The sequence below is a fragment of the Taudactylus pleione genome, unplaced genomic scaffold (assembly GCF_031769625.1).
Source record: "Taudactylus pleione unplaced genomic scaffold, aTauple2 ptg000551l, whole genome shotgun sequence".
Classification (NCBI taxonomy): Eukaryota; Metazoa; Chordata; class Amphibia; order Anura; family Myobatrachidae; genus Taudactylus; species Taudactylus pleione.
In genome coordinates, this window is record NW_028284953.1 from 3,099,630 (window position 1) to 3,125,292 (window position 25,663).

The window sequence follows — 25,663 nt, forward strand, 5'->3', positions numbered from 1 at the left end:
GTATATACTTCAATAACCATAAAACTCTGAAAATAGGCTCAAAAACAGGAAAGACACTTCAATTACTACAAAACACGTGGGCCAGTGGCGCAATGGATAACGCGTCTGACTAAGGATCAGAAGATGGTAGGTTCGACTCCTACCTGGCTTGCTTATATTGCCTTGATCGCATAGTGGTTAGTACTCTGCGTTGTGGCTGCAGCAACCCCGGTTCGAAAACAGGTCACCGCATTTTGATTTTGTTTTTCAACCATCCATTTTTTCACAATACTGAATCTTAAGAAAATTTCAGAAAGTAAGCAGATTCTTTGAAGGTGCTTGCACTATTTGTGTTTAATGCTTATTATAAAGCTATCTTAACATGCTTTGAATAATTTAATTGTGAATTATTGTACTAAAGGACTAGGAATTTGACATAAATTCTGGAATTCAGGAAAGAAGAATGTTTGGGCTCTTCCTGAGTAAGTTCATCACATTTTTTAAAGATCTTTTAGCAGTCACAAGGATTATTCTACCTAAAACGTTTTTGGAAACAATCCCAGCAGATAGTGTACAGTCAATTTTCAAAATGTGATTCTGTATATACTTCAATAACCATAAAACTCCAAAACTGGCTCAAAAACAGGAAAGACGCTTCAATTACTACAGGGCACCAGGGACAGTGGCGCAATGGATAACGTGTCTGACTGCGGATCATAAGTTTGTAGGTTCTACTCCTACCTGGCTCGCTTAAATTGACGTGATCGTATAGTGGTTAGTACTCTGCGTTGTGGCCGCAGCAACCCCAGTTTGAAAACAGGTCACGGCATTTTGATTTTGTTTCTCAATCATCCATTTTTTCACAATACTGAATCTTAAGAAAATTTCAGAAAGTAAGCAGATTCTTTGAAGGTGCTTGCACTATTTGTGTTTAATGCTTATTATAAAGCTTTCTTAACATGCTTTGAATAATTTAATTGTGAATTATTTTAATAAAGGACTGGGAATTTGACATAAATTCTGGAATTCAGGAAAGAAGAATGTTTGGGCTCTGTCTGAGTAAGTTCATTACATTTTTGAAAGATCTTTTAGCAGTCACAAGGATTATTGTACCTAAAACGTTTTTGGGAATCAATCCCTGCAGATAGTGTACAGTCGATTTCCAAAATGTGATTCTGTATACACTTCAATAACCATAAAACTCTGAAAACAGGCTCAGAAACAGGAAAGACACTTCAATTACTACAAGGCACCTGGGCCGGTGGCGCAATGGATAACGCGTCTGACTGCGGATCAGAAGATTGTTGGTTCAATTCCTACCTGGCTCGCTTATATTTCCATGATTGTACAGTGGTTAGTACTCTGCGTTGAGGCTGCAGCAGCCACGTTTCGAAAATGGGTCTCGGCATTATGATTTTGTTTCTCAATCATCCATTTTTTCACAATACTGAATCTTAAGAAAATTTCAGAAAGTAAGAAGATTCTTTGAAGGTGCTTGCACTATTTGTTTTCAATGCTTATTATAAAGCTTTCTTAACATGCTTTGAATAATTTAATTGTGAATTATTTTAATAAAGGACTGGGAATTTGACATAAATTCTGGAATTCAGGAAAGAAGAATGTTTGGGCTCTGTCTGAGTAAGTTCATTACATTTTTGAAAGATCTTTTAGCAGTCACAAGGATTATTGTACCTAAAACGTTTTTGGGAATCAATCCCTGCAGATAGTGTACAGTCAATTTCCAAAATGTGATTCTGTATATACTTCAATAACCATAAAACTTTAAAACAGGCTCAAAAACAGGAAAGACACTTCAATTACTACAGGGCACCTGGGCTAGTGGCGCAATGGATAACGTGTCTGACTATGGATCATAAGTTTGTAGGTTCGATTCCTACCTGGTTCGCTTAAATTGCCGTGATCACATAGTGGTTAGTACTCTGCGTTGTGGCCGCAGCAACCCCGGTTCGAATCCGGGTCACGGCATTTTGATTTTGTTTCTCAATCATCCATTTTTTCACAATACTGAATCTTAAGAAAATTTCAGAAAGTAAGCAGATTCTTTGAAGGTGCTTGCACTATTTGTGTTTAATGCTTATTATAAAGCTATCTTAACATGCTTTGAATAATTTAATTGTGAATTATTGTACTAAAGTACTTGCAATTTGACATAAATTCTAGAATTCAGGAAAGAAGAATGTTTGGGCTTCCTTCTGAGTAAGTTCATCACATTTTTGAAATATCTTTTAGCAGTCACAATTATTATTTTACCTAAAACGTTTTTGGGAAACAATCCCTGCAGATAGTGTACAGTCAATTTCCAAAATGTGATTCTGTATACCCTTCAATAACCATAAAACTCTGAAAATAGGCTCAAAAACAGGAAAGACACTTCAATTTCTACAAAACACTTGGGCCAGTGGCGCAATGGATAACGCGTCTGACTACGGATCAGAAGATTGTAGGTTCGACTCCTACCTGGCTCGCTTATATTACCTTGATCGTATAGTGGTTAGTACTCTGAGTTGTGGCCGCAGCAACCCCAGTTCAAAAACAGGTCACGGCATTTTGATTTTGTTTCTCAATCATCCATTTTTTCACAATACTGAATCTTAAGAAAATTTCAGAAAGTAAGCAGATTCTTTGAAGGTGCTTGCACTATTTGTGTTTAATGCTTATTATAAAGCTATCTTAACATGCTTTGAATAATTTAATTGTGAATTATTTTAATAAAGGACTGGGAATTTGACATAAATTCTGGAATTCAGGAAAGAAGAATGTTTGGGCTCTGTCTGAGTAAGTTCATTACAGTTTTGAAAGATCTTTTAGCAGTCACAAGGATTATTGTACCTAAAACATTTTGGGAAACAATCCCTGCAGATAGTGTACAGTCAATTTCCAAAATGTGATTCTGTATATACTTCAATAACCATAAAACTCTGAAAACAGGCTCAAAAACAGGAAAGACACTTCAATTACTACAAGGCAACAGGGCCGGTGGGGCAATGGATAATGCGTCTGACTACGGATCAGAAGATTGTTGGTTCAATTCCTACCTGGCTCGCTTATATTTCCATGATTGTATAGTGGTTAGTACTCTGCGCTGTGGCCGCAGCAACCCCGGTTCGAATCCGGGTCACGGCATTTAGAATTTGTTTCTCAATCATCCATTTTTACACAATACTGAATCTTAAGAAAATTTCAGAAAGTAAGCAGATTCTTTGAAGGTGCTTGCACTATTTGTGTTTAATGCTCATTATAAAGCTATCTTAACATGCTTTGAATAATTTAATTGTGAATTATTGTACTAAAGTACTGGGAATTTGACATAAATTCTAGAATTCAGGAAAGAAGAATGTTTGGGCTTCCTTCTGTGTAAGTTCATCACATTTTTGAAATATCTTTTAGCAGTCACAATTATTATTTAACCTAAAACGTTTTTGGGAAACAATCCCTGCAGATAGTCTACAGTCAATTTCCAAAATGTGATTCTGTATATACTTCAATAACCATAAAACTCTGAAAATAGGCTCAAAAACAGGAAAGACACTTCAATTACTACAAAACACGTGGGCCAGTGGCGCAATGGATAACGCGTCTGACTAAGGATCAGAAGATGGTAGGTTCGACTCCTACCTGGCTTGCTTATATTGCCTTGATCGCATAGTGGTTAGTACTCTGCGTTGTGGCTGCAGCAACCCCGGTTCGAAAACAGGTCACCGCATTTTGATTTTGTTTTTCAACCATCCATTTTTTCACAATACTGAATCTTAAGAAAATTTCAGAAAGTAAGCAGATTCTTTGAAGGTGCTTGCACTATTTGTGTTTAATGCTTATTATAAAGCTATCTTAACATGCTTTGAATAATTTAATTGTGAATTATTGTACTAAAGGACTAGGAATTTGACATAAATTCTGGAATTCAGGAAAGAAGAATGTTTGGGCTCTTCCTGAGTAAGTTCATCACATTTTTTAAAGATCTTTTAGCAGTCACAAGGATTATTTTACCTAAAACGTTTTTGGGAAACAATCCCTGCAGATAGTGTACAGTCAATTTCCAAAATGTGATTCTGCATACACTTCAATAACCATAAAACTCTGACAACAGGCTCAAAAACAGGAAAGACACTTCAATTACTACAAGGCAACTGGGCCGGTGGCGCAATGGATAACGCGTCTGACTTTGGATCAGAAGATTGTTGGTTCAGTTCCTACCTGGCTTGCTTAAATTGCCGAGATCGTATAGTAGTTAGTACTCTTCATTGTGGCCGCAGCAACCCTGGTTTGAAAACGGGTCACAGCATTTTGATTTTGTTTCACAATCATCCATTTTTTCACAATACTGAATCTTAAGAAAATTTCAGAAAGTAAGCAGATTCTTTGAAGGTGCTTGCACTATTTGTGTTTAATGCTTATTATAAAGCTATCTTAACATGCTTTGAATAATTTAATTGTGAATTATTGTACTAAAGGACTGGGAATTTGACATAAATTCTGGAATTCAGGAAAGAAGAATGTTTGGGCTCTGTCTGAGTAAGTTCATCACATTTTTTAAAGATCTTTTAGCAGTCACAAGGATTATTTTACCTAAAACGTTTTTGGAAACAATCCCAGCAGATAGTGTACAGTCAATTTCCAAAATGTGATTCTGTATATACTTCAATAACCATAAAACTCCAAAACTGGTTCAAAAACAGGAAAGACGCTTCAATTACTACAGGGCACCCGGGACAGTGGCGCAATGGATAACGTGTCTGACTGCGGATCATAAGTTTGTAGGTTCTACTCCTACCTGGCTCGCTTAAATTGACGTGATCGCATAGTGGTTAGTACTCTGCGTTGTGGCCGCAACAACCCCAGTTTGAAAACAGGTCACCGCATTTTGATTTTGTTTCTCAATCATCCATTTTTTCACAATACTGAATCTTAAGAAAATTTCAGAAAGTAAGCAGATTCTTTGAAGGTGCTTGCACTATTTGTGTTTAATGCTTATTATAAAGCTATCTTAACATGCTTTGAATAATTTAATTGTGAATTATTGTACTAAAGTACTGGGAATTTGACATAAATTCTAGAATTCAGGAAAGAAGAATGTTTGGGCTTCCTTCTGAGTAAGTTCATCACATTTTTGAAATATCTTTTAGCAGTCACAATTATTATTTTACCTAAAACGTTTTTGGGAAACAATCCCTGCAGATAGTGTACAGTCAATTTCCAAAATGTGATTCTGTATACACTTCAATAACCATAAAACTCTGAAAATAGGCTCAAAAACAGGAAAGACACTTCAATTACTACAAAACACGTGGGCCAGTGGTGCAATGGATAACGCGTCTGACTACGGATCAGAAGATTATAGGTTCGACTCCTACCTGGCTCGCTTATATTGCCTTGATCGTATAGTGGTTAGTACTCTGCGTTGTGGCCGCAGCAACCCCCGTTCGAAAACGGGTCACAGCATTTTGATTTTGTTTCACAATCATCCATTTTTTCACAATACTGAATCTTAAGAAAATTTCAGAAAGTAAGCAGATTCTTTGAAGGTGCTTGCACTATTTGTGTTTAATGCTTCTTATAAAGCTATCTTAACATGCTTTGAATAATTAAATTGTGAATTATTGTACTAAAGGACTGGGAATTTGACATAAATTCTGGAATTCAGGAAAGAAGAATGTTTGGGCTCTGTCTGAGTAAGTTCATCACATTTTTTAAAGATCTTTTAGCAGTCACAAGGATTATTTTACCTAAAACGTTTTTGGAAACAATCCCAGCAGATAGTGTACAGTCAATTTCCAAAATGTGATTCTGTATATACTTCAATAACCATAAAACTCCAAAACTGGCTCAAAAACAGGAAAGACGCTTCAATTACTACAGGGCACCTGGGCCAGTGGCGCAATGAATAACGTGTCTGACTGCGGATCATAAGTTTGTAGGTTCTACTCCTACCTGGCTCGCTTAAATTGACGTGATCGTATAGTGGTTAGTACTCTGCGTTGTGGCCGCAGCAACCCCAGTTTGAAAACAGGTCACGGCATTTTGATTTTGTTTCTCAATCATCCATTTTTTCACAATACTGAATCTTAAGAAAATTTCAGAAAGTAAGCAGATTCTTTGAAGGTGCTTGCACTATTTGTGTTTAATGCTTATTATAAAGCTATCTTAACATGCTTTGAATAATTTAATTGTGAATTATTGTACTAAAGTACTTGGAATTTGACATAAAATCTAGAATTCAGGAAAGAAGAATGTTTGGGCTTCCTTCTGAGTAAGTTCATCAAATTTTTGAAATATCTTTTAGCAGTCACAATTATTATTTTACCTAAAACGTTTTTGGGAAACAATCCCTGCAGATAGTGTACAGTCAATTTCCAAAATGTGATTCTGTATACACTTCAATAACCATAAAACTCTGAAAATAGGCTCAAAAACAGGAAAGACACTTCAATTACTACAAAACACTTGGGCCAGTGGTGCAATGGATAACGTGTCTGACTACGGATCAGAAGATTGTAGGTTCGACTCCTACCTGGCTCGCTTATATTGCCTTGATCGTATAGTGGTTAGTACTCTGCGTTGTGGCCGCAGCAACCCCGGTTCGAAAACAGGTCACGGCATTTTGATTTTGTTTCTCAATCATCCATTTTTTCACAATACTGAATCTTAAGAAAATTTCAGAAAGTAAGCAGATTCTTTGAAGGTGCTTGCACTATTTGTGTTTAATGCTTATTATAAAGCTATCTTAACATGCTTTGAATAATTTAATTGTGAATTATTTTAATAAAGGACTGGGAATTTGACATAAATTCTGGAATTCAGGAAAGAAGAATGTTTGGGCTCTGTCTGAGCAAGTTCATTAAATTTTTGAAAGATCTTTTAGCAGTCACAAGGATTATTGTACCTAAAACATTTTTGGGAAACAATCCCTGCAGATAGTGTACAGTCAATTTCCACAATGTGATTCTGTATATACTTCAATAACCATAAAACTCTGAAAACAGGCTCAAAAACAGGAAAGACACTTCAATTACTACAGGGCACCTGGGCCAGTGCGCAATGGATAACGTGTCTGACTGCGGATCATAAGTTTGTAGGTTCGACTCCTACCTGGCTCGCTTATATTGCCTTGATCGTATAGTGGTTCGTACTCTGCGTTGTGGCCGCAGCAACCCCGGTTCGAAAACAGGTCACGGCATTTTGATTTTGTTTCTCAATCATCCATTTTTTCACAATACTGAATCTTAAGAAAATTTCTGAAAGTAAGCAGATTCTTTGAAGGTGCTTGCACTATTTGTGTTTAATGCTTATTATAAAGCTATCTTAACATGCTTTGAATAATTTAATTGTGAATTATTGTACTAAAGTACTGGGAATTTGACATAAATTCTAGAATTCAGGAAAGAAGAATGTTTGGGCTTCCTTCTGAGTAAGTTCATTACATTTTTGAAATATCTTTTAGCAGTCACAATTATTATTTTACCTAAAACGTTTTTGGGAAACAATCCCTGCAGATAGTGTACAGTCAATTTCCAAAATGTGATTCTGTATACACTTCCATAACCATAAATCTCTGAAAATAGGCTCAAAAACAGGAAAGACACTTCAATTACTACAAAACACGTGGGCCAGTGGCGCAATGGATAACGCGTCTGACTACGGATCAGAAGATTGTTGGTTCAATTCTTACCTGGCTCGCTTATATTTCCATGATTGTACAGTGGTTACTACTCTGCGTTGTGGCCGCAGCAACCACGGTTCGAAAATGGGTCACGGCATTATGATTTTGTTTCTCAATCATCCATTTTTTCACAATACTGAATCTTAAGAAAATTTCAGAAAGTAAGCAGATTCTTTGAAGGTGCTTGCACTATTTGTGTTTAATGCTTATTATAAAGCTATCTTAACATGCTTTGAATAATTTAATTGTGAATTATTGTACTAAAAGACTGGGAATTTGACATAAATTCTGGAATTCAGGAAAGAAGAATGTTTGGGCTCTGTCTGAGTAAGTTCATCACATTTTTTAAAGATCTTTTAGCAGTCACAAGGATTATTTTACCTAAAACTTTTTTAGGAAACAATCCCTGCAGATAGTGTACAGTCAATTTCCAAAATGTGATTCTGTATATACTTCAATAACCATAAAACTCTAAAACAGGCTCAAAAACAGGAAAGACACTTCAATTACTACAAGACACCTGGGACAGTGGGCAATGGATACCGTGTCTGATTACGGATCATAAGTTTGTAGGTTTGACTCCTACCTGGCTCGCTTAAATTGCCATGACCGTATAGTGGTTAGTACTCTGCGTTGTGGCTGCAGCAACCCCGGTTCGAATCCGGGTTACGGCATTTTCATTTTGTTTCTCAATCATCCATTTTTTCACAATACTGAATCTTAAGAAAATTTCAGAAAGTAAGCAGATTCTTTGAAGGTGCTTGCACTATTTGTGTTTAATGCTTATTATAAAGCTGTCTTAACATGCTTTGAATAATTTAATTGTGAATTATTGTACTAAAGTACTGGGAATTTGACATAAATTCTAGAATTCAGGAAAGAAGAATGTTTGGGCTTCCTTCTGAGTAAGTTCATCACATTTTTGAAATATCTTTTAGCAGTCACAATTATTATTTTACCTAAAACTTTTTTGGGAAACAATCCCTGCAGATAGTGTACAGTCAATTTCCAAAATGTGATTCTGTATATACTTCAATAACCATAAAACTCTGAAAATAGGCTCAAAAACAGGAAAGACACTTCAATTACTACAAAACACATGGGCCAGTGGCGCAATGGATAACGCGTCTGACTATGGATCAGAAGATTGTAGGTTTGACTCCTACCTGGCTTGCTTATATTTCCGTGATCGTATAGTGGTTAGTACTCTGTGTTGTGGCCGCAGCAACCCAGGTTCAAAAACAGGTCACAGCATTTTGATTTTGTTTCTCAATCATCCATTTTTTCACAATACTGAATCTTAAGAAAATTTCAGAAAGTAAGAAGATTCTTTGAAGGTGCTTGCACTATTTGTTTTTAATGCTTATTATAAAGCTTTCTTAACATGCTTTGAATAATTTAATTGTGAATTATTGTACTAAAGGACTGGGAATTTGACATAAATTCTGGAATTCAGGAAAGAAGAATGTTTGGGCTCTGTCTGAGTAAGTTCATTACATTTTTGAAAGATCTTTTAGCAGTCACAAGGATTATTGTACCTAAAACGTTTTTGGGAAACAATCCCTGCAGATAGTGTACAGTCAATTTCCAAAATGTGATTCTGTATATACTTCAATAACCATAAAACTCCAAAACTGGCTCAAAAACAGGAAAGACACTTCAATTACTACAGGGCACCTGGGCCAGTGGCGCAATGGATAACGTGTCTGACTACGGATAATAAGTTTGTAGGTTCGACTCCTACCTGGCTCGCATAAATTGCCGTGATCGTATAGTGGTTAGTACTCTGCTTTGTGGCCGCAGCAACCCCGGTTCGAATCCGGGTCACGGCATTTTGATTTTGTTTCTCAATCATCCATTTTTTCACAATACTGAATCTTAAGAAAATTTCAGAAAGTAAGCAGATTCTTTGAAGGTGCTTGCACTATTTGTGTTTAATGCTTATTATAAAGCTATCTTAACATGCTTTGAATAATTTAATTGTGAATTATTGTACTAAAGTACTGGGAATTTGACATAAATTCTAGAATTCAGGAAAGAAGAATGTTTGGGCTTCCTTCTGAGTAAGTTCATCACATTTTTGAAATATCTTTTAGCAGTCACAATTATTATTTTACCTAAAACGTTTTTGGGAAACAATCCCTGCAGATAGTCTACAGTCAATTTCCAAAATGTGATTCTGTATATACTTCAATAACCATAAAACTCTAAAATAGGCTCAAAAACAGGCAAGACACTTCAATTACTACAAAACACGTGGGCCAGTGGCGCAATGGATAACGCGTCCTACTACGGATCAGAAGATTGTAGGTTGGACTCCTACCTGGCTTGCTTATATTGCTTTGATCGCATAGTGGTTAGTACTCTGCGTTGTGGCCGCAGCAACCCCGGTTCGAAAACAGGTCACGGCATTTTGATTTTGTTTCTCAATCATCCATTTTTTCACAATACTGAATCTTAAGAAAATTTCAGAAAGTAAGCAGATTCTTTGAAGGTGCTTGCACTATTTGTGTTTAATGCTTATTATAAAGCTATCTTAACATGCTTTGAATAATTTAATTGTGAATTATTTTAATAAAGGACTGGGAATTTGACATAAATTCTGGAATTCAGGAAAGAAGAATGTTTGGGCTCTGTCTGAGTAAGTTCATTACATTTTTGAAAGATCTTTTAGCAGTCACAAGGATTATTGTACCTAAAACGTTTTTGGGAATCAATCCCTGCAGATAGTGTACAGTCAATTTCCAAAATGTGATTCTGTATATACTTCAATAACCATAAAACTTTAAAACAGGCTCAAAAACAGGAAAGACACTTCAATTACTACAGGGCACCTGGGCTAGTGGCGCAATGGATAACGTGTCTGACTATGGATCATAAGTTTGTAGGTTCGATTCCTACCTGGTTCGCTTAAATTGCCGTGATCGCATAGTGGTTAGTACTCTGCGTTGTGGCCACAGCAACCCCGGTTCGAATCCGGGTCACGGCATTTTGATTTTGTTTCTCAATCATCCATTTTTTCACAATACTGAATCTTAAGAAAATTTCAGAAAGTAAGCAGATTCTTTGAAGGTGCTTGCACTATTTGTGTTTAATGCTTATTATAAAGCTATCTTAACATGCTTTGAATAATTTAATTGTGAATTATTGTACTAAAGTACTTGCAATTTGACATAAATTCTAGAATTCAGGAAAGAAGAATGTTTGGGCTTCCTTCTGAGTAAGTTCATCACATTTTTGAAATATCTTTTAGCAGTCACATTTATTATTTTACCTAAAACGTTTTTGGGAAACAATCCCTGCAGATAGTGTACAGTCAATTTCCAAAATGTGATTCTGTATACCCTTCAATAACCATAAAACTCTGAAAATAGGCTCAAAAACAGGAAAGACACTTCAATTTCTACAAAACACTTGGGCCAGTGGCGCAATGGATAACGCGTCTGACTACGGATCAGAAGATTGTTGGTTCAATTCCTACCTGGCTCGCTTATATTTCCATGATTGTATAGTGGTTTGTACTCTGCGTTGTGGCCGCAGCAACCCCAGTTCGAAAATGGGTCTTGGCATTACAATTTTGTTTCTCAATCATCCATTTTTTCACAATACTGAATCTTAAGAAAATTTCAGAAAGTAAGAAGATTCTTTGAAGGTGCTTGCACTATTTGTGTTTAATGCTTATTATAAAGCTATCTTAACATGCTTTGAATAATTTAATTGTGAATTATTGTACTAAAGGACTGGGAATTTGACATAAATTCTGGAATTCAGGAAAGAAGAATGTTTGGGCTCTGTCTGAGTAGTTCATCACATTTTTTAAAGATCTTTTAGCAGTCACAATGATTATTTTACCTAAAACGTTTTTGGGAAACAATCCCTGCAGATAGTGTACAGTCAATTACCAAAATGTGATTCTGTATATACTTCAATAACCATAAAATTCTGAAAACAGGCTCAAAAACTGGAAAGACACTTCTATTACTACAAGACACCCGGGACAGTGGGCAATGGATAACGTGTCTGACTAAGGATCTGTAGATTGTAGGTTCGACTCCTACCTGGCTCGCTTAATTTGCCATGATCGTATAGTGGTTAGTACTCTGCGCTGTGGCCGCAGCAACCCCGGTTCGAATCCGGGTCACGGCATTTAGAATTTGTTTCTCAATCATCCATTTTTACACAATACTGAATCTTAAGAAAATTTCAGAAAGTAAGCAGATTCTTTGAAGGTGCTTGCACTATTTGTGTTTAATGCTCATTATAAAGCTATCTTAACATGCTTTGAATAATTTAATTGTGAATTATTGTACTAAAGTACTGGGAATTTGACATAAATTCTAGAATTCAGGAAAGAAGAATGTTTGGGCTTCCTTCTGAGTAAGTTCATCACATTTTTGAAATATCTTTTAGCAGTCACAATTATTATTTTACCTAAAACGTTTTTGGGAAACAATCCCTGCAGATAGTGTACAGTCAATTTCCAAAATGTGATTCTGTATACACTTCAATAACCATAAAACTCTGAAAATAGGCTCAAAAACAGGAAAGACACTTCAATTACTACAAAACACGTGGGCCAGTGGTGCAATGGATAACGCATCTGACTACGGATCAGAAGATTATAGGTTCGACTCCTACCTGGCTCGCTTATATTTCCTTGATCGTATAGTGGTTAGTACTCTGCGTTGTGGCCGCAGCAACCCCCGTTCGAAAACGGGTCACAGCATTTTGATTTTGTTTCACAATCATCCATTTTTTCACAATACTGAATCTTAAGAAAATTTCAGAAAGTAAGCAGATTCTTTGAAGGTGCTTGCACTATTTGTGTTTAATGCTTCTTATAAAGCTATCTTAACATGCTTTGAATAATTTAATTGTGAATTATTGTACTAAAGGACTGGGAATTTGACATAAATTCTGGAATTCAGGAAAGAAGAATGTTTGGGCTCTGTCTGAGTAAGTTCATCACATTTTTTAAAGATCTTTTAGCAGTCACAAGGATTATTTTACCTAAAACGTTTTTGGAAACAATCCCAGCAGATAGTGTACAGTCAATTTCCAAAATGTGATTCTGTATATACTTCAATAACCATAAAACTCCAAAACTGGCTCAAAAACAGGAAAGACGCTTCAATTACTACAGGGCACCTGGGCCAGTGGCGCAATGAATAACGTGTCTGACTGCGGATCATAAGTTTGTAGGTTCTACTCCTACCTGGCTCGCTTAAATTGACGTGATCGTATAGTGGTTAGTACTCTGCGTTGTGGCCGCAGCAACCCCAGTTTGAAAACAGGTCACGGCATTTTGATTTTGTTTCTCAATCATCCATTTTTTCACAATACTGAATCTTAAGAAAATTTCAGAAAGTAAGCAGATTCTTTGAAGGTGCTTGCACTATTTGTGTTTAATGCTTATTATAAAGCTATCTTAACATGCTTTGAATAATTTAATTGTGAATTATTGTACTAAAGTACTTGGAATTTGACATAAATTCTAGAATTCAGGAAAGAAGAATGTTTGGGCTTCCTTCTGAGTAAGTTCATCAAATTTTTGAAATATCTTTTAGCAGTCACAATTATTATTTTACCTAAAACGTTTTTGGGAAACAATCCCTGCAGATAGTGTACAGTCAATTTCCAAAATGTGATTCTGTATACACTTCAATAACCATAAAACTCTGAAAATAGGCTCAAAAACAGGAAAGACACTTCAATTACTACAAAACACGTGGGCCAGTGGTGCAATGGATAACGCGTCTGACTACGGATCAGAAGATTGTAGGTTCGACTCCTACCTGGCTCGCTTATATTGCCTTGATCGTATAGTGGTTAGTACTCTGCGTTGTGGCCGCAGCAACCCCGGTTCGAAAACAGGTCACGGCATTTTGATTTTGTTTCTCAATCATCCATTTTTTCACAATACTGAATCTTAAGAAAATTTCAGAAAGTAAGCAGATTCTTTGAAGGTGCTTGCACTATTTGTGTTTAATGCTTATTATAAAGCTATCTTAACATGCTTTGAATAATTTAATTGTGAATTATTGTACTAAAGGACTGGGAATTTGACATAAATTCTAGAATTCAGGAAAGAAGAATGTTTGGGCTTCCTTCTGAGTAAGTTCATCACATTTTTGAAATATCTTTTAGCAGTCACAATTATTATTTTACCTAAAACGTTTTTGGGAAACAATCCCTGCAGATAGTCTACAGTCAATTTCCAAAATGTGATTCTGTATACACTTCAATAACCATAAAACTCTGAAAATAGGCTCAAAAACAGGAAAGACACTTCAATTACTACAAAACAAGTGGGCCAGTGGTGCAATGGATAACGCGTCTGACTACGGATCAGAAGATCATAGGTTCGACTCCTACCTGGCTCGCTTATATTGCCTTGATCGTATAGTGGTTAGTACTCTGCGTTGTGGCCGCAGCAACCCCCGTTCGAAAACGGGTCACAGCATTTTGATTTTGTTTCACAATCATCCATTTTTTCACAATACTGAATCTTAAGAAAATTTCAGAAAGTAAGCAGATTCTTTGAAGGTGCTTGCACTATTTGTGTTTAATGCTTATTATAAAGCTATCTTAACATGCTTTGAATAATTTAATTGTGAATTATTGTACTAAAAGACTGGGAATTTGACATAAATTCTGGAATTCAGGAAAGAAGAATGTTTGGGCTCTGTCTGAGTAAGTTCATCACATTTTTTAAAGATCTTTTAGCAGTCACAAGGATTATTTTACCTAAAACTTTTTTAGGAAACAATCCCTGCAGATAGTGTACAGTCAATTTCCAAAATGTGATTCTGTATATACTTCAATAACCATAAAACTCTAAAACAGGCTCAAAAACAGGAAAGACACTTCAATTACTACAAGACACCTGGGACAGTGGGCAATGGATACCGTGTCTGATTACGGATCATAAGTTTGTAGGTTTGACTCCTACCTGGCTCGCTTAAATTGCCATGACCGTATAGTGGTTAGTACTCTGCGTTGTGGCTGCAGCAACCCCGGTTCGAATCCGGGTTACGGCATTTTCATTTTGTTTCTCAATCATCCATTTTTTCACAATACTGAATCTTAAGAAAATTTCAGAAAGTAAGCAGATTCTTTGAAGGTGCTTGCACTATTTGTGTTTAATGCTTATTATAAAGCTGTCTTAACATGCTTTGAATAATTTAATTGTGAATTATTGTACTAAAGTACTGGGAATTTGACATAAATTCTAGAATTCAGGAAAGAAGAATGTTTGGGCTTCCTTCTGAGTAAGTTCATCACATTTTTGAAATATCTTTTAGCAGTCACAATTATTATTTTACCTAAAACTTTTTTGGGAAACAATCCCTGCAGATAGTGTACAGTCAATTTCCAAAATGTGATTCTGTATATACTTCAATAACCATAAAACTCTGAAAATAGGCTCAAAAACAGGAAAGACACTTCAATTACTACAAAACACATGGGCCAGTGGCGCAATGGATAACGCGTCTGACTATGGATCAGAAGATTGTAGGTTTGACTCCTACCTGGCTTGCTTATATTTCCGTGATCGTATAGTGGTTAGTACTCTGTGTTGTGGCCGCAGCAACCCAGGTTCAAAAACATGTCACAGCATTTTGATTTTGTTTCTCAATCATCCATTTTTTCACAATACTGAATCTTAAGAAAATTTCAGAAAGTAAGAAGATTCTTTGAAGGTGCTTGCACTATTTGTTTTTAATGCTTATTATAAAGCTTTCTTAACATGCTTTGAATAATTTAATTGTGAATTATTGTACTAAAGGACTGGGAATTTGACATAAATTCTGGAATTCAGGAAAGAAGAATGTTTGGGCTCTGTCTGAGTAAGTTCATTACATTTTTGAAAGATCTTTTAGCAGTCACAAGGATTATTGTACCTAAAACGTTTTTGGGAAACAATCCCTGCAGATAGTGTACAGTCAATTTCCAAAATGTGATTCTGTATATACTTCAATAACCATAAAACTCCAAAACTGGCTCAAAAACAGGAAAGACACTTCAATTACTACAGGGCACCTGGGCCAGTGGCGCAATGGATAACGTGTCTGACTACGGATAATAAGTTTGTAGGTTCGACTCCTACCTGGCTCGCATAAATTGCCGTGATCGTATAGTGGTTAGTACTCTGCTTTGTGGCCGCAGCAACCCCGGTTCGAATCCGGGTCACGGCATTTTGATTTTGTTTCTCAATCATCCATTTTTTCACAATACTGAATCTTAAGAAAATTTCAGAAAGTAAGCAGATTCTTTGAAGGTGCTTGCACTATTTGTGTTTAATGCTTATTATAAAGCTATCTTAACATGCTTTGAATAATTTAATTGTGAATTATTGTACTAAAGTACTGGGAATTTGACATAAATTCTAGAATTCAGGAAAGAAGAATGTTTGGGCTTCCTTCTGAGTAAGTTCATCACATTTTTGAAATATCTTTTAGCAGTCACAATTATTATTTTACCTAAAACGTTTTTGGGAAACAAGCCCTGCAGATAGTCTACAGTCAATTTCCAAAATGTGATTCTGTATATACTTCAATAACCATAAAACTCTAAAATAGGCTCAAAAACAGGCAAGACACTTCAATTACTACAAAACACGTGGGCCAGTGGCGCAATGGATAACGCGTCCTACTACGGATCAGAAGATTGTAGGTTCGACTCCTACCTGGCTTGCTTATATTGCTTTGATCGCATAGTGGTTAGTACTCTGCGTTGTGGCCGCAGCAACCCCGGTTCGAAAACAGGTCACGGCATTTTGATTTTGTTTCTCAATCATCCATTTTTTCACAATACTGAATCTTAAGAAAATTTCAGAAAGTAAGCAGATTCTTTGAAGGTGCTTGCACTATTTGTGTTTAATGCTTATTATAAAGCTATCTTAACATGCTTTGAATAATTTAATTGTGAATTATTTTAATAAAGGACTGGGAATTTGACATAAATTCTGGAATTCAGGAAAGAAGAATGTTTGGGCTCTGTCTGAGTAAGTTCATTACATTTTTGAAAGATCTTTTAGCAGTCACAAGGATTATTGTACCTAAAACGTTTTTGGGAATCAATCCCTGCAGATAGTGTACAGTCAATTTCCAAAATGTGATTCTGTATATACTTCAATAACCATAAAACTTTAAAACAGGCTCAAAAACAGGAAAGACACTTCAATTACTACAGGGCACCTGGGCTAGTGGCGCAATGGATAACGTGTCTGACTATGGATCATAAGTTTGTAGGTTCGATTCCTACCTGGTTCGCTTAAATTGCCGTGATCGCATAGTGGTTAGTACTCTGCGTTGTGGCCGCAGCAACCCCGGTTCGAATCCGGGTCACGGCATTTTGATTTTGTTTCTCAATCATCCATTTTTTCACAATACTGAATCTTAAGAAAATTTCAGAAAGTAAGCAGATTCTTTGAAGGTGCTTGCACTATTTGTGTTTAATGCTTATTATAAAGCTATCTTAACATGCTTTGAATAATTTAATTGTGAATTATTGTACTAAAGTACTTGCAATTTGACATAAATTCTAGAATTCAGGAAAGAAGAATGTTTGGGCTTCCTTCTGAGTAAGTTCATCACATTTTTGAAATATCTTTTAGCAGTCACAATTATTATTTTACCTAAAACGTTTTTGGGAAACAATCCCTGCAGATAGTGTACAGTCAATTTCCAAAATGTGATTCTGTATACCCTTCAATAACCATAAAACTCTGAAAATAGGCTCAAAAACAGGAAAGACACTTCAATTTCTACAAAACACTTGGGCCAGTGGCGCAATGGATAACGCGTCTGACTACGGATCAGAAGATTGTAGGTTCGACTCCTACCTGGCTCGCTTATATTGCCTTGATCGTATAGTGGTTAGTACTCTGAGTTGTGGCTGCAGAAACCCCAGTTCAAAAACAGGTCACGGCATTTTGATTTTGTTTCTCAATCATCCATTTTTTCACAATACTGAATCTTAAGAAAATTTCAGAAAGTAAGCAGATTCTTTGAAGGTGCTTGCACTATTTGTGTTTAATGCTTATTATAAAGCTATCTTAACATGCTTTGAATAATTTAATTGTGAATTATTTTAATAAAGGACTGGGAATTTGACATAAATTCTGGAATTCAGGAAAGAAGAATGTTTGGGCTCTGTCTGAGTAAGTTCATTACAGTTTTGAAAGATCTTTTAGCAGTCACAAGGATTATTGTACCTAAAACATTTTGGGAAACAATCCCTGCAGATAGTGTACAGTCAATTTCCAAAATGTGATTCTGTATATACTTCAATAACCATAAAACTCTGAAAACAGGCTCAAAAACAGGAAAGACACTTCAATTACTACAAGGCAACAGGGCCGGTGGGGCAATGGATAATGCGTCTGACTACGGATCAGAAGATTGTTGGTACAATTCCTACCTGGCTCGCTTATATTTCCATGATTGTATAGTGGTTTGTACTCTGCGTTGTGGCCGCAGCAACCCCAGTTCGAAAATGGGTCTTGGCATTACAATTTTGTTTCTCAATCATCCATTTTTTCACAATACTGAATCTTAAGAAAATTTCAGAAAGTAAGAAGATTCTTTGAAGGTGCTTGCACTATTTGTGTTTAATGCTTATTATAAAGCTATCTTAACATGCTTTGAATAATTTAATTGTGAATTATTGTACTAAAGGACTGGGAATTTGACATAAATTCTGGAATTCAGGAAAGAAGAATGTTTGGGCTCTGTCTGAGTAGTTCATCACATTTTTTAAAGATCTTTTAGCAGTCACAAGGATTATTTTACCTAAAACGTTTTTGGGAAACAATCCCTGCAGATAGTGTACAGTCAATTACCAAAATGTGATTCTGTATATACTTCAATAACCATAAAATTCTGAAAACAGGCTCAAAAACTGGAAAGACACTTCTATTACTACAAGACACCCGGGACAGTGGGCAATGGATAACGTGTCTGACTAAGGATCTGTAGATTGTAGGTTCGACTCCTTCCTGGCTCGCTTAATTTGCCATGATCGTATAGTGGTTAGTACTCTGCGCTGTGGCCGCAGCAACCCCGGTTCGAATCTGGGTCACGGCATTTAGAATTTGTTTCTCAATCATCCATTTTTACACAATACTGAATCTTAAGAAAATTTCAGAAAGTAAGCAGATTCTATTAAAGGTGCTTGCACTATTTGTGTTTAATGCTCATTATAAAGCTATCTTAACATGCTTTGAATAATTTAATTGTGAATTATTGTACTAAAGTACTGGGAATTTGACATAAATTCTAGAATTCAGGAAAGAAGAATGTTTGGGCTTCCTTCTGTGTAAGTTCATCACATTTTTGAAATATCTTTTAGCAGTCACAATTATTATTTAACCTAAAACGTTTTTGGGAAACAATCCCTGCAGATAGTCTACAGTCAATTTCCAAAATGTGATTCTGTATATACTTCAATAAACATAAAACTCTGAAAATAGGCTCAAAAACAGGAAAGACACTTCAATTACTACAAAACACGTGGGCCAGTGGCGCAATGGATAACGCGTCTGACTAAGGATCAGAAGATGGTAGGTTCGACTCCTACCTGGCTTGCTTATATTGCCTTGATCGCATAGTGGTTAGTACTCTGCGTTGTGGCTGCAGCAACCCCGGTTCGAAAACAGGTCACCGCATTTTGATTTTGTTTTTCAACCATCCATTTTTTCACAATACTGAATCTTAAGAAAATTTCAGAAAGTAAGCAGATTCTTTGAAGGTGCTTGCACTATTTGTGTTTAATGCTTATTATAAAGCTATCTTAACATGCTTTGAATAATTTAATTGTGAATTATTGTACTAAAGGACTAGGAATTTGACATAAATTCTGGAATTCAGGAAAGAAGAATGTTTGGGCTTCCTTCTGAGTAAGTTCATCACATTTTTGAAATATCTTTTAGCAGTCACAATTATTATTTTACCTAAAACGTTTTTGGGAAACAATCCCTGCAGATAGTGTACAGTCAGTTTCCAAAATGTGATTCTGTATACACTTCAATAACCATAAAACTCTGAAAATAGGCTCAAAAACAGGAAAGACACTTCAATTACTACAAAACACGTGGGCCAGTGGTGCAATGGATAACGCGTCTGACTACGGATCAGAAGATTATAGGTTCGACTCCTACCTGGCTCGCTTATATTGCCTTGATCGTATAGTGGTTAGTACTCTGCGTTGTGGCCGCAGCAACCCCCGTTCGAAAACGGGTCACAGCATTTTGATTTTGTTTCACAATCATCCATTTTTTCACAATACTGAATCTTAAGAAAATTTCAGAAAGTAAGCAGATTCTTTGAAGGTGCTTGCACTATTTGTGTTTAATGCTTCTTATAAAGCTATCTTAACATGCTTTGAATAATTTAATTGTGAATTATTGTACTAAAGGACTGGGAATTTGACATAAATTCTGGAATTCAGGAAAGAAGAATGTTTGGGCTCTGTCTGAGTAAGTTCATCACATTTTTTAAAGATCTTTTAGCAGTCACAAGGATTATTTTACCTAAAACGTTTTTGGAAACAATCCCAGCAGATAGTGTACAGTCAATTTCCAAAATGTGATTCTGTATATACTTCAATAACCATAAAACTCCAAAACTGGCTCAAAAACAGGAAAGACGCTTCAATTACTACAGGGCACCTGGGCCAGTGGCGCAATGAATAACGCGTCTGACTGCGGATCATAAGTTTGTAGGTTCTACTCCTACCTGGCTCGCTTAAATTGACATGATCGTATAGTGGTTAGTACTCTGCGTTGTGGCCGCAGCAACCCCAGTTTGAAAACAGGTCACGGCATTTTGATTTTGTTTCTCAATCATCCATTTTTTCACAATACTGAATCTTAAGAAAATTTCAGAAAGTAAGCAGATTCTTTGAAGGTGCTTGCACTATTTGTGTTTAATGCTTATTATAAAGCTATCTTAACATGCTTTGAATAATTTAATTGTGAATTATTGTACTAAAGTACTTGGAATTTGACATAAATTCTAGAATTCAGGAAAGAAGAATGTTTGGGCTTCCTTCTGAGTAAGTTCATCAAATTTTTGAAATATCTTTTAGCAGTCACAATTATTATTTTACCTAAAACGTTTTTGGGAAACAATCCCTGCAGATAGTCTACAGTCAATTTCCAAAATGTGATTCTGTATATACTTCAATAACCATAAAACTCTGAAAATAGGCTCAAAAACAGGAAAGACACTTCAATTACTACAAAACACGTGGGCCAGTGGCGCAATGGATAACGCGTCTGACTAAGGATCAGAAGATGGTAGGTTCGACTCCTACCTGGCTTGCTTATATTGCCTTGATCGCATAGTGGTTAGTACTCTGCGTTGTGGCTGCAGCAACCCCGGTTCGAAAACAGGTCACCGCATTTTGATTTTGTTTTTCAACCATCCATTTTTTCACAATACTGAATCTTAAGAAAATTTCAGAAAGTAAGCAGATTCTTTGAAGGTGCTTGCACTATTTGTGTTTAATGCTTATTATAAAGCTATCTTAACATGCTTTGAATAATTTAATTGTGAATTATTGTACTAAAGGACTAGGAATTTGACATAAATTCTGGAATTCAGGAAAGAAGAATGTTTGGGCTCTTCCTGAGTAAGTTCATCACATTTTTTAAAGATCTTTTAGCAGTCACAAGGATTATTTTACCTAAAACGTTTTTGGGAAACAATCCCTGCAGATAGTGTACAGTCAATTTCCAAAATGTGATTCTGCATACACTTCAATAACCATAAAACTCTGAAAACAGGCTCAAAAACAGGAAAGACACTTCAATTACTACAAGGCAACTGGGCCGGTGGCGCAATGGATAACGCGTCTGACTTTGGATCAGAAGATTGTTGGTTCAGTTCCTACCTGGCTCGCTTAAATTGCTGAGATCGTATAGTAGTTAGTACTCTTCGTTGTGGCCGCAGCAACCCCGGTTCGAAAACGGGGCACAGCATTTTGATTTTGTTTCACAATCATCCATTTTTTCACAATACTGAATCTTAAGAAAATTTCAGAAAGTAAGCAGATTCTTTGAAGGTGCTTGCACTATTTGTGTTTAATGCTTATTATAAAGCTATCTTAACATGCTTTGAATAATTTAATTGTGAATTATTGTACTAAAGGACTGGGAATTTGACATAAATTCTGGAATTCAGGAAAGAAGAATGTTTGGGCTCTGTCTGAGTAAGTTCATCACATTTTTTAAAGATCTTTTAGCAGTCACAAGGATTATTTTACCTAAAACGTTTTTGGAAACAATCCCAGCAGATAGTGTACAGTCAATTTCCAAAATGTGATTCTGTATATACTTCAATAACCATAAAACTCCAAAACTGGCTCAAAAACAGGAAAGACGCTTCACTTACTACAGGGCACCCGGGACAGTGGCGCAATGGATAACGTGTCTGACTGCGGATCATAAGTTTGTAGGTTCTACTCCTACCTGGCTCGCTTAAATTGACGTGATCGCATAGTGGTTAGTACTCTGCGTTGTGGCCGCAGCAACCCCAGTTTGAAAACAGGTCACGGCATTTTGATTTTGTTTCTCAATCATCCATTTTTTCACAATACTGAATCTTAAGAAAATTTCAGAAAGTAAGCAGATTCTTTGAAGGTGCTTGCACTATTTGTGTTTAATGCTTATTATAAAGCTATCTTAACATGCTTTGAATAATTTAATTGTGAATTATTGTACTAAAGTACTGGGAATTTGACATAAATTCTAGAATTCAGGAAAGAAGAATGTTTGGGCTTCCTTCTGAGTAAGTTCATCACATTTTTGAAATATCTTTTAGCAGTCACAATTATTATTTTACCTAAAACGTTTTTGGGAAACAATCCCTGCAGATAGTGTACAGTCAATTTCCAAAATGTGATTCTGTATACACTTCAATAACCATAAAACTCTGAAAATAGGCTCAAAAACAGGAAAGACACTTCAATTACTACAAAACACGTGGGCCAGTGGTGCAATGGATAACGCGTCTGACTACCGATCAGAAGATTATAGGTTCGACTCCTACCTGGCTCGCTTATATTGCCTTGATCGTATAGTGGTTAGTACTCTGCGTTGTGGCCGCAGCAACCCCTGTTCGAAAACGGGTCACAGCATTTTGATTTTGTTTCACAATCATCCATTTTTTCACAATACTGAATCTTAAGAAAATTTCAGAAAGTAAGCAGATTCTTTGAAGGTGCTTGCACTATTTGTGTTTAATGCTTCTTATAAAGCTATCTTAACATGCTTTGAATAATTTAATTGTGAATTATTGTACTAAAGGACTGGGAATTTGACATAAATTCTGGAATTCAGGAAAGAAGAATGTTTGGGCTCTGTCTGAGTAAGTTCATCACATTTTTTAAAGATCTTTTAGCAGTCACAAGGATTATTTTACCTAAAACGTTTTTGGAAACAATCCCAGCAGATAGTGTACAGTCAATTTCCAAAATGTGATTCTGTATATACTTCAATAACCATAAAACTCCAAAACTGGCTCAAAAACAGGAAAGACGCTTCAATTACTACAGGGCACCTGGGCCAGTGGCGCAATGAATAACGTGTCTGACTGCGGATCATAAGTTTGTAGGTTCTACTCCTACCTGGCTCGCTTAAATTGACGTGATCGTATAGTGGTTAGTACTCTGCGTTGTGGCCGCAGCAACCCCAGTTTGAAAACAGGTCACGGCATTTTGATTTTGTTTCTCAATCATCCATTTTTTCACAATACTGAATCTTAAGAAAATTTCAGAAAGTAAGCAGATTCTTTGAAGGTGCTTGCACTATTTGTGTTTAATGCTTATTATAAAGCTATCTTAACATGCTTTGAATAATTTAATTGTGAATTATTGTACTAAAGTACTTGGAATTTGACATAAATTCTAGAATTCAGGAAAGAAGAATGTTTGGGCTTCCTTCTGAGTAAGTTCATCAAATTTTTGAAATATCTTTTAGCAGTCACAATTATTATTTTACCTAAAACGTTTTTGGGAAACAATCCCTGCAGATAGTGTACAGTCAATTTCCAAAATGTGATTCTGTATACACTTCAATAACCATAAAACTCTGAAAATAGGCTCAAAAACAGGAAAGACACTTCAATTACTACAAAACACGTGGGCCAGTGGTGCAATGGATAACGCGTCTGACTACGGATCAGAAGATTGTAGGTTCGACTCCTACCTGGCTCGCTTATATTGCCTTGATCGTATAGTGGTTAGTACTCTGCGTTGTGGCCGCAGCAACCCCGGTTCAAAAACAGGTCACGGCATTTTGATTTTGTTTCTCAATCATCCATTTTTTCACAATACTGAATCTTAAGAAAATTTCAGAAAGTAAGCAGATTCTTTGAAGGTGCTTGCACTATTTGTGTTTAATGCTTATTATAAAGCTATCTTAACATGCTTTGAATAATTTAATTGTGAATTATTTTAATAAAGGACTGGGAATTTGACATAAATTCTGGAATTCAGGAAAGAAGAATGTTTGGGCTCTGTCTGAGTAAGTTCATTAAATTTTTGAAAGATCTTTTAGCAGTCACAAGGATTATTGTACCTAAAACATTTTTGGGAAACAATCCCTGCAGATAGTGTACAGTCAATTTCCACAATGTGATTCTGTATATACTTCAATAACCATAAAACTCTGAAAACAGGCTCAAAAACAGGAAAGACACTTCAATTACTACAGGGCACCTGGGCCAGTGCGCAATGGATAACGTGTCTGACTGCGGATCATAAGTTTGTAGGTTCGACTCCTACCTGGCTCGCTTATATTGCCTTGATCGTATAGTGGTTCGTACTCTGCGTTGTGGCCGCAGCAACCCCGGTTCGAAAACAGGTCACGGCATTTTGATTTTGTTTCTCAATCATCCATTTTTTCACAATACTGAATCTTAAGAAAATTTCAGAAAGTAAGCAGATTCTTTGAAGGTGCTTGCACTATTTGTGTTTAATGCTTATTATAAAGCTATCTTAACATGCTTTGAATAATTTAATTGTGAATTATTGTACTAAAGTACTGGGAATTTGACATAAATTCTAGAATTCAGGAAAGAAGAATGTTTGGGCTTCCTTCTGAGTAAGTTCATCACATTTTTGAAATATCTTTTAGCAGTCACAATTATTATTTTACCTAAAACGTTTTTGGGAAACAATCCCTGCAGATAGTGTACAGTCAATTTCCAAAATGTGATTCTGTATACACTTCAATAACCATAAAACTCTGAAAATAGGCTCAAAAACAGGAAAGACACTTCAATTACTACAAAACAAGTGGGCCAGTGGTGCAATGGATAACGCGTCTGACTACGGATCAGAAGATTATAGGTTCGACTCCTACCTGGCTCGCTTATATGCCTTGATCGTATAGTGGTTAGTACTCTGCATTGTGGCCGCAGCAACCCCCGTTCGAAAACGGGTCACAGCATTTTGATTTTGTTTCACAATCATCCATTTTTTCACAATACTGAATCTTAAGAAAATTTCAGAAAGTAAGCAGATTCTTTGAAGGTGCTTGCACTATTTGTGTTTAATGCTTCTTATAAAGCTATCTTAACATGCTTTGAATAATTTAATTGTGAATTATTGTACTAAAGGACTGGGAATTTGACATAAATTCTGGAATTCAGGAAAGAAGAATGTTTGGGCTCTGTCTGAGTAAGTTCATCACATTTTTTAAAGATCTTTTAGCAGTCACAAGGATTATTTTACCTAAAACGTTTTTGGAAACAATCCCAGCAGATAGTGTGCAGTCAATTTCCAAAATGTGATTCTGTATATACTTCAATAACCATAAAACTCCAAAACTGGCTCAAAAACAGGAAAGACGCTTCAATTACTACAGGGCACCTGGGCCAGTGGCGCAATGAATAACGTGTCTGACTGCGGATCATAAGTTTGTAGGTTCTACTCCTACCTGGCTCGCTTAAATTGACGTGATCGTATAGTGGTTAGTACTCTGCGTTGTGGCCGCAG

General features: G+C 36.1%; 16 non-coding genes across 16 annotated transcripts; all 16 read left to right on the top strand.

The window, feature by feature from the left end:
- Positions 1-1,234: 1,234 nt before the first annotated feature.
- TRNAR-GCG (transfer RNA arginine (anticodon GCG)) lies at positions 1,235-1,307 on the top strand. Its single transcript has one exon. It is a non-coding gene; the product is annotated as a tRNA-Arg (tRNA).
- Positions 1,308-1,812: 505 nt separating this feature from the next.
- On the top strand, positions 1,813-1,885 carry TRNAH-AUG (transfer RNA histidin (anticodon AUG)). Its single transcript has one exon. It is a non-coding gene; the product is annotated as a tRNA-His (tRNA).
- A 507-nt stretch (positions 1,886-2,392) lies between these two features.
- Positions 2,393-2,465, top strand: TRNAR-ACG (transfer RNA arginine (anticodon ACG)). Its single transcript has one exon. It is a non-coding gene; the product is annotated as a tRNA-Arg (tRNA).
- A 3,978-nt stretch (positions 2,466-6,443) lies between these two features.
- On the top strand, positions 6,444-6,516 carry TRNAR-ACG (transfer RNA arginine (anticodon ACG)). The gene has a single exon. It is a non-coding gene; the product is annotated as a tRNA-Arg (tRNA).
- Positions 6,517-8,758: 2,242 nt separating this feature from the next.
- TRNAH-AUG (transfer RNA histidin (anticodon AUG)) lies at positions 8,759-8,831 on the top strand. The gene has a single exon. It is a non-coding gene; the product is annotated as a tRNA-His (tRNA).
- A 1,662-nt stretch (positions 8,832-10,493) lies between these two features.
- TRNAH-AUG (transfer RNA histidin (anticodon AUG)) lies at positions 10,494-10,566 on the top strand. Its single transcript has one exon. It is a non-coding gene; the product is annotated as a tRNA-His (tRNA).
- A 507-nt stretch (positions 10,567-11,073) lies between these two features.
- On the top strand, positions 11,074-11,146 carry TRNAR-ACG (transfer RNA arginine (anticodon ACG)). Its single transcript has one exon. It is a non-coding gene; the product is annotated as a tRNA-Arg (tRNA).
- A 585-nt stretch (positions 11,147-11,731) lies between these two features.
- Positions 11,732-11,803, top strand: TRNAH-GUG (transfer RNA histidin (anticodon GUG)). The gene has a single exon. It is a non-coding gene; the product is annotated as a tRNA-His (tRNA).
- Positions 11,804-13,387: 1,584 nt separating this feature from the next.
- TRNAR-ACG (transfer RNA arginine (anticodon ACG)) lies at positions 13,388-13,460 on the top strand. The gene has a single exon. It is a non-coding gene; the product is annotated as a tRNA-Arg (tRNA).
- A 1,664-nt stretch (positions 13,461-15,124) lies between these two features.
- TRNAH-AUG (transfer RNA histidin (anticodon AUG)) lies at positions 15,125-15,197 on the top strand. Its single transcript has one exon. It is a non-coding gene; the product is annotated as a tRNA-His (tRNA).
- Positions 15,198-16,859: 1,662 nt separating this feature from the next.
- On the top strand, positions 16,860-16,932 carry TRNAH-AUG (transfer RNA histidin (anticodon AUG)). The gene has a single exon. It is a non-coding gene; the product is annotated as a tRNA-His (tRNA).
- An 8-nt stretch (positions 16,933-16,940) lies between these two features.
- On the top strand, positions 16,941-17,012 carry TRNAH-GUG (transfer RNA histidin (anticodon GUG)). The gene has a single exon. It is a non-coding gene; the product is annotated as a tRNA-His (tRNA).
- A 427-nt stretch (positions 17,013-17,439) lies between these two features.
- On the top strand, positions 17,440-17,512 carry TRNAR-ACG (transfer RNA arginine (anticodon ACG)). Its single transcript has one exon. It is a non-coding gene; the product is annotated as a tRNA-Arg (tRNA).
- Positions 17,513-21,491: 3,979 nt separating this feature from the next.
- Positions 21,492-21,564, top strand: TRNAQ-UUG (transfer RNA glutamine (anticodon UUG)). Its single transcript has one exon. It is a non-coding gene; the product is annotated as a tRNA-Gln (tRNA).
- A 1,084-nt stretch (positions 21,565-22,648) lies between these two features.
- Positions 22,649-22,721, top strand: TRNAG-ACC (transfer RNA glycine (anticodon ACC)). Its single transcript has one exon. It is a non-coding gene; the product is annotated as a tRNA-Gly (tRNA).
- Positions 22,722-23,805: 1,084 nt separating this feature from the next.
- Positions 23,806-23,878, top strand: TRNAR-ACG (transfer RNA arginine (anticodon ACG)). The gene has a single exon. It is a non-coding gene; the product is annotated as a tRNA-Arg (tRNA).
- Positions 23,879-25,663: the final 1,785 nt, after the last annotated feature.